The sequence below is a fragment of the Stegodyphus dumicola genome, chromosome 6 (assembly GCF_044657685.1).
Source record: "Stegodyphus dumicola isolate Sdum_Otavi_A_Nest chromosome 6, ASM4465768v1".
Classification (NCBI taxonomy): Eukaryota; Metazoa; Arthropoda; class Arachnida; order Araneae; family Eresidae; genus Stegodyphus; species Stegodyphus dumicola.
The window spans coordinates 228,933,995-228,941,218 of NC_140773.1; the positions used below are offsets into that span (position 1 = coordinate 228,933,995).

At 38.8% G+C, this 7,224-nt stretch overlaps 1 non-coding gene across 1 annotated transcript; it reads right to left on the reverse strand.

Annotated features, from left to right (window-relative positions):
- Positions 1–1,232: 1,232 nt before the first annotated feature.
- Positions 1,233–1,305, reverse strand: TRNAS-UGA (transfer RNA serine (anticodon UGA)). Its single transcript has one exon. It is a non-coding gene; the product is annotated as a tRNA-Ser (tRNA).
- Positions 1,306–7,224: the final 5,919 nt, after the last annotated feature.

Consider the following 7,224-nt stretch of genomic DNA (forward strand, 5'->3'; position numbering starts at 1 on the left):
AGGAGGGAGAAAATAGTGGTCCGGTGCCTGCTAGGTGTTCAAACTGACCTTATTTACCTCCCCTTTTAAAGGACGACTGCGAATTAGGGGACCCACTCGTTAAATCCTGGTGGTGAAGAATCATCATCCACCACCTTTTATTTCAGGCGCCACTGTAGAATCATTTTTGAATTTTTCGGAACAAGGAAATCGAAGAAAATGTAAAAGCTTTATTACCTCAGCGTAAGCCTAAATTTAAAATATAATACAACACAAAACAATTAAATCTCCTTGACTACATTACGATACGATACATTACTACTTGTGATAAATTTGTAAGATTTATTATTTCAATTAATCAGTTATTTATAATTTCAACCTTTACTAAAACTTTCCCTTTCCATTTCTTCACCAGAATAAGTTAGAGTGTATTAAAGCTGAGGATTTTTGGCTTGTAACATACAGCGTATTTCTGCCTCTCGCGATTACGTTGCTTAGTTTTCGCCAGTTCTGAAAAATTTGTAATTATTCGGCTTTGCGGCTTTTATGATCAAATTCTGTTTTGAACATTTTCAACTATCCGTAGTTACTTCAGACACAGAGACAATTCGCTTTACGTCTATTAGGGTTTGGACTATTTACTATTACCAGTATAAGCAAAACTCTGCGAATTTTCTGGCTCAGTGACTCTACTTGAAGTTACATTATCAAAAGAGTTGAATCACCTAAACACTACTACTGCTCTAAGTAATGCCGTTTACGATTTTCTTCTCCATTTAAACTACACCGCTTGTCATAAAATCTGCAGTATCACCAGGACTGAGCAAATATGTGACGAAAGAAGCATAAAGGAAAGAACCAATTTAAATCTTAATGAAGCTGGGTTGAAGCTGGGTTTTCCCATATTCGAAGCCATTCTGGAATTTTTGGAACGAAGAAAGCACATTGGTTTGTAGAGGCATTAGGTTAATTTGGAAGCAGGAGAGGTGAAAAATGAGCAATGCTCTCGTCGGACTCGAACCACGGACCTCTCGAATACGCGTCGAGCGTGCTAACCACTGCACCAAGAAGGCATGCTAAGAAGGCGGGAGAAATACCTTATATACTCCCCCTTTTAAAGGGCGACTGGGAATTTAGGGGACCCAATCGCCAAATCTTGGTGGTGGAGAATCATCATTCACCACCCTTTCAGTTCGGGTGCCACTGTGGAGACACTAAGTTATTTCGAAGTAGGAGACATGAAAAATGAGCAACGCCTCCGCCGGGACTCGAACCACGGGCCTCTCGAATTCACGTCGAGCGTGTTGACCACTACACCGCGAAGGCATGCTAAGAAGGCGGGAGAAATACCTTATATACTCCCCCTTTTAAAGGGCGACTGGGGATTTAGGTCGCCAAATCTTGGTGATGAAGAATCATCATTCACCCCCTTTTTAGTTCGGGCAATACTGTAGAGACATTAGGTTATCTTGATGTCCTCGCCGGAACTCGAACCATGGACCTCTCGAATATACGTCGAATGTGCTGACCATTACACTATGAAAGCATGCTAAGAGGGCGGGAGAAATACCTTATTAGGTTGACAAAACAAAACAACATATTTTCAAGTAACAAATTATATGGCTTTGACAAAATCTTTCTGCAGACATATTAGTTATCTCAAATTATTCAGAATTGCTACCAAAGAATTGCCATTCAGAATTGCAAGTATATACGAATGGAACGTTTGGTAAATACGCAATTGCTTTTATCCCTCAGAAGTATGATCAATAAAGATTCAACTAATAATATCCTATCATGTTTCCTATTTTGTAATCATTCTTAAACGAAAATTTGCTTATTTTACAATCGATATTTACACTCTAAGTAATGAAGCAACTTACAACCTAACAAGTTTAAAAACTCCGAACTGTTTACGCCTAGATAACAGAATATCAACCACACACCGTATTTATCTTCTTTCAAAATCATATCAAAGCCATAAGTGCGCTAAATTCTCTTCTGGGCATGCGCAGCATTCGTTTAACATTGATCAACTGAATGTGCAGTTTGCCATTATGCAACCCGGCCCCCTCAGTAGGCTTCCGTAGTCACTATACCGTCTGGAATTAGTAGTCTTGTATAAAATCTGAAGTATGATATTTAATTTAATCAATTAATTAAATATTGTTATTATACTAAAATTTAATGAATTTTAAAGCGTACGAGATTTTAATTCTCGTGATTTAAATTTAATGAAAAGCCCACGAGAAATATCTTTCAAAAATTGCGCTCTAAAATTAGATATGGTAATTGGCACAGAATGAGAATGGAGAAAAGCATAAATATTTAGATTAGTTTTCTAAGAGCAATTTTCAAGAAAACACTTAAGGGCCCACCAGTGGCCGAGCGGGAAGTCGCTGAACACTGGTAGTTCGGTCTGAGGTTCGAATCCCGCGAACGGGCTGGCTGCATGGGTGTTTTCGTGGTTTTCTCCATGTGTAACGTGTATACGAGCCAGTTTCCCTTAGAAAGTCCTCCACGAAGGCATCCCTCCCCTTAGGCAGATAGCCCTAGTGTGCTTTGCCATAATTGAATACACCAACACCAACACCACCAACAAAACACTTAAATTAATTTATAAAGTTAATAGCGTTAGTTGTCCATTGCGTAAGTCTTACGGCAGTGTTATTTATATTTTAAATGGTTTCAGCCCCATTACAGACAGGCACTCAATTAATAAGCGAAATTACACACACACTGGATAGTGAGTTAGAAACCTTCGAGATTTTCATTTGAATGCGTGCTAGGGATGAAGTATGCAATTTTTTTATGACGTGGGTTACACGTGGTTAAAATGCTAGTATAAGTAAGAGTGCTTTTCACGACGAATGAAGTAAAATGGGAAAAACGGCAGAACTTTCGCCATTTGTAAAGGCTTATTGTTGGTGCCTGTTTAGCAGGAGCCTCGATTTGGAAGACAACAAATCTCGCGGGGTTCTCAAAAGCAGCCCTATCAAAGTCAAAAGTTGGAATCAGAGCTCACAGTCCTTCTCTAAAAGGTACGGTTCGAGCACAGTTATCCAAGAGAGTGATCGGCGTCGTCTTCAACGAATTGTACGTCAGAACAGGTACTCTACTGCAACTGACACAGATCGTCAATCAAGGCTCTTTCCAACAGATTTCAGCTCGATCCATGCGCAGAGGATCAAAATGCATAGCCGGGTGCCTGTGAGAAAAACACTCATTTCTGTCCCACATGCAAGAATTCGTTTGCAGTGGTGTCGGGAAAGAAGAAACTATACATCTGAAGACTGAAAAAGGATAATGTGGTCGGAGGAATCACGCTTCATCTTATTTTGCCCTGATGGAAGACGTCGAATTTGTCGAGAATCCCTTGAAGCCATGAATCTATTTTGCCTTACTCGCACTGTACATGGGTCTGCTGGGAGTATCATAGTATGAGGCATATGTTCTGCTGGCATGGAAGGGGTGCCCTGGTGTTCCTCGAGGAAGCACAAACAGCCATAATATACCTAGATGTACTGGCAGATCACGTGCACCCTGCAGTGTTGCATTTTTACCCTTGTAGAGTTCCTTACTTGTAAATGCTGAGTTACTGTTGAAGGTGAAGAAGCTTAAGAACTGATAAGCGAATAATCGCTTGAGTTCGTGTGACAGGAAACAACAAGATGTAAGGGTAAATAACCCTTTATTATTCAAATAAGATTTAACAGAACTCCGTCTTGGAGTGTACAATAAAAGCCGACACTTGGGGTTGAACTTAAGAGGCTAAGAAGTAAACTAAAACAAATCTAAACTAAAGAGATATAGCCGAAGCTATCAAGAATTCTAACCGAGTTGGCCCCTTAACGCTAATTGACTGCGAAGCTATCAAGGGCCTGAGTACGGCCAAGCGTAATAACAGCTTTGAGAGAGGAGAGAGAGTGGCCAAAAGGCGGACGCGCGCTAATCAGAAACTCTGATTCTCTCTAACTCAGCAAGTAGAACTTCGCAGTTAAACACCGCTCTTCCTCATTATGTATTCAGACGGGATTCTGAAACTTCGTTCTGGCCGGAAGTAGTAAGTTGAAGTTAAGAATCGACAGGAAAGGACCTTAAAATTTAACTGTCAATAAAGTTAACACAATCCTTACACCCTGATGGCGACGGATACATCATGGACGATAATGCAACCATACATCCGCCCAGAAGGGTTCAAAATTGATTTGCTGAACATCAGCCTGACTTCCAACCCCTCCCTGGCTACCACATAGCCCAGATCCCGTAAAAAATGTGTGGGATAGAGTGTAAATATGCACCCTACATCATTCTCTTCTTGCATCTAATTTACAAGATCTAAAAAGTTGCATAGCCAATGCATGATGTTATTCTCTGGACGTAAAATGCACTACAGAAGCATGTAGACTCGATGCCCAAACGAGTCAGAGCAATTATCCGTGCAAAAGATAGTCTAATAAAATATTCAGCTTGGGTTTCTAATTCATTGGCCAGTATGCGTGTTAAACCATATGAGGTTTGTAAAGACAGAAAACCTAAAAAAATCGGTTGAGCCTTTGCAGGACTTCAAACCACTTAACTTTTAACTTTAACATAACCATTTTTGATGAGAGTATTTTCACAATTGGAAAGATCCACATCTGCCATGCGGTTTAACTAATATTTACATTAGCGTATTCTCTGATCTAATCTCTGCATTGTAATTCGGAACATAAGAAGAACTAATTTTGAATTTCGAATATAATAACTTCTTCGGCTAGTTCCAGAAATTTAAAAGATAGCAGATGTAGACTGATAGCCCATTCGGGCTAACGCCCTATTGGGCTAAAAAGGGTTAGCAGGAGTGAGTGCAACAACAGACTTATAGACTGCGAGCTTTGCGAGCCCGAAGAAAAACCTTAACAACACTTTTGATCATTAAAATCTGAATCCTTTCAGACTTTTTCCCCTTTATTTTTTCTTTTGAGTCCAAAGGTGCAATTTGCCCAAACTATTAATTTAGTTTTTGGCATTTTGCGTTGATTCACTATAAGCATTATTTCGCTTTTCAAATTGTGGCCATCCTATATTAGCGCCCTGTATTATATTTAAAGAAATTAAATGATGAAGAATCTACATAAATGTATGTATGCTTCTCGCATTGGGCTAAAACAACGGTACCTAGACCATCAAAGTTTGAATATTGAACGTTTCCACCCAAATATGGGCATCTGGAAGCCCACATTTTTAATTTGGAATTCGTTTAATTATCGATTTCATATTTCGTAAAATTTTAACGAATTTTTGATTAACACTCAAGGATTTCAAAGCCGAGCCATGGCAACGTTGTAGAGGAAAAACATTCTTATCTCCAGCTCGGGAGACTGTATCGGAAATTCTAAAAATACGCTCATTTTAAAATTATTTTGCGATATTGCTCTTGAACTGAATTTTATGGTTTAAGTGCGAAGAACATGTTTAATAAATAAAGGTAACACACAAAATGGTGAGAAAAAAAAAAAAAAAAAAAAAAAAAAGACCATTTGAACCTAATTTGAAATCTGTAACCTTTCAGATTTATTTACTATTTTGTTTCCCTTCTCCTCTTTTTTTTTTTTTTTTTTTTTTTTTTTTTTTTTTTTTTTTGGTAAAAGAATTTTGTTGCGTTTTTGATATTTTACTCAAGCACACTTTGTTAAATAAAAAAATAATGCATGTGCATTCTCTCGATGATTTAGGAAAGCATGTAGGATGTTGAAGACAAAAACAACTTAGAAGAATAAGCCTACGAGTATAAAATATACTTTGATAATAATTAAGGAACAAAATAATTCGTAAAAAATTAGAAGGAAATGTCTATGACTTTCCTTCTCGTTTATCTAGATAGACCATTCACATGAGCAGCTGATTTATTTAATTACAGCAAAGCTCGCGAGGGCTATCTACCTAAGGGTATGGATGCCTTCATGAAGAACTTTCAGAGGCGAATTATCTCGTATACACATTACACATAGGATGGAGAAATCACGAGAAGAGCTACCACTGTTCAGCGACGTTACCACTGGGCCGCTGGTGGGCCTTCCAGATAAACAAAGGCCATGATCTGAGACTAGAGGAAACATAACAAGGACCACTGGTCTTAATTTCAAATGATAATCTCTGAACTGCGCACTCGAGTAATTGTGACGTTCAGACATATGCACCTTTCGGACTTCCAGGTGCTTAATGAGTGATATATGTTTGTCAGAGACGGAATGCACAGCAGACCTTTGGAAGAATGGTGCAGCAGAAACCTCCTGGTGTGGTTTCCGGACATAAGGGACTACGTTTCTTTTCCAGGTTGTAACAAAAACGAAGAGAGGGCTTTGTGCAAAAAGTTTTTGATGCTGTAAACGAGTGAAAGCAGACGCATCCTAGCGTCGTCGCCGCGTCAGCGGCCTTTGTATGATTTATGGCTGAAATGATTTGATTATTTTAATTACTATTCAAGAATTTCTTGTTAAGTTTTTAAAATAAATATTTTAAAAGACAACCCGTCTTTTCTTTCACCCAACACGGGTGTTCTGACGTTACATAATCGTTAATAGTGAGTTTTTCATATTTTATACATGAACCTTTGCTTGGGCGAAAATGTGAATATTTCCGGTATCACGGTTTCGATCAGTATTCAATCAGTATCATAATCGGTAGTACGTTATCAGATAGTCATCTTGGCACGGGAACCACCTTCATTGCCAAGGGACACACAGGGCATAAAAAATGTTTTACCTTCTTAGCTAACATACAGTTAAAATTATCTTAAGAGGGAACCTGGTGACTTCCGGCACAGGCGTAAAAGATACCGGCACAGAAGGAGGGAAAAATAGCTGTTATTCGTCAAATTTATTATTCGTCAAACTCTTAATACAAAATGCACGCACTTCATGCTTTCAATAACACCGACGACTTGCGGTGGAACTTAAGAGTAGTTGCACAATAATTTCAAAGATAAAGAGTAATGCTGGAATAACAATTTATTTTAAGGCTAACTAGCCTGACTCAACAACCTACCTGGCGATGTACTTATTAAATGTCCACAAGGCGTATCAGAAACTCCACACAACAGCAAGGACAAACTAGTAACGTTCGCTGGCTAGCGAAATCACGTCTCGAATAAACTGCAAGATTCGTCCGTTTTCAATACTCACTTCGCTTAACTATAAATTTACATCCTGGCGAGGAAATGCGAGGGGGAAAATGAGAGGTTCAGGAAAGGTACTCAACTTA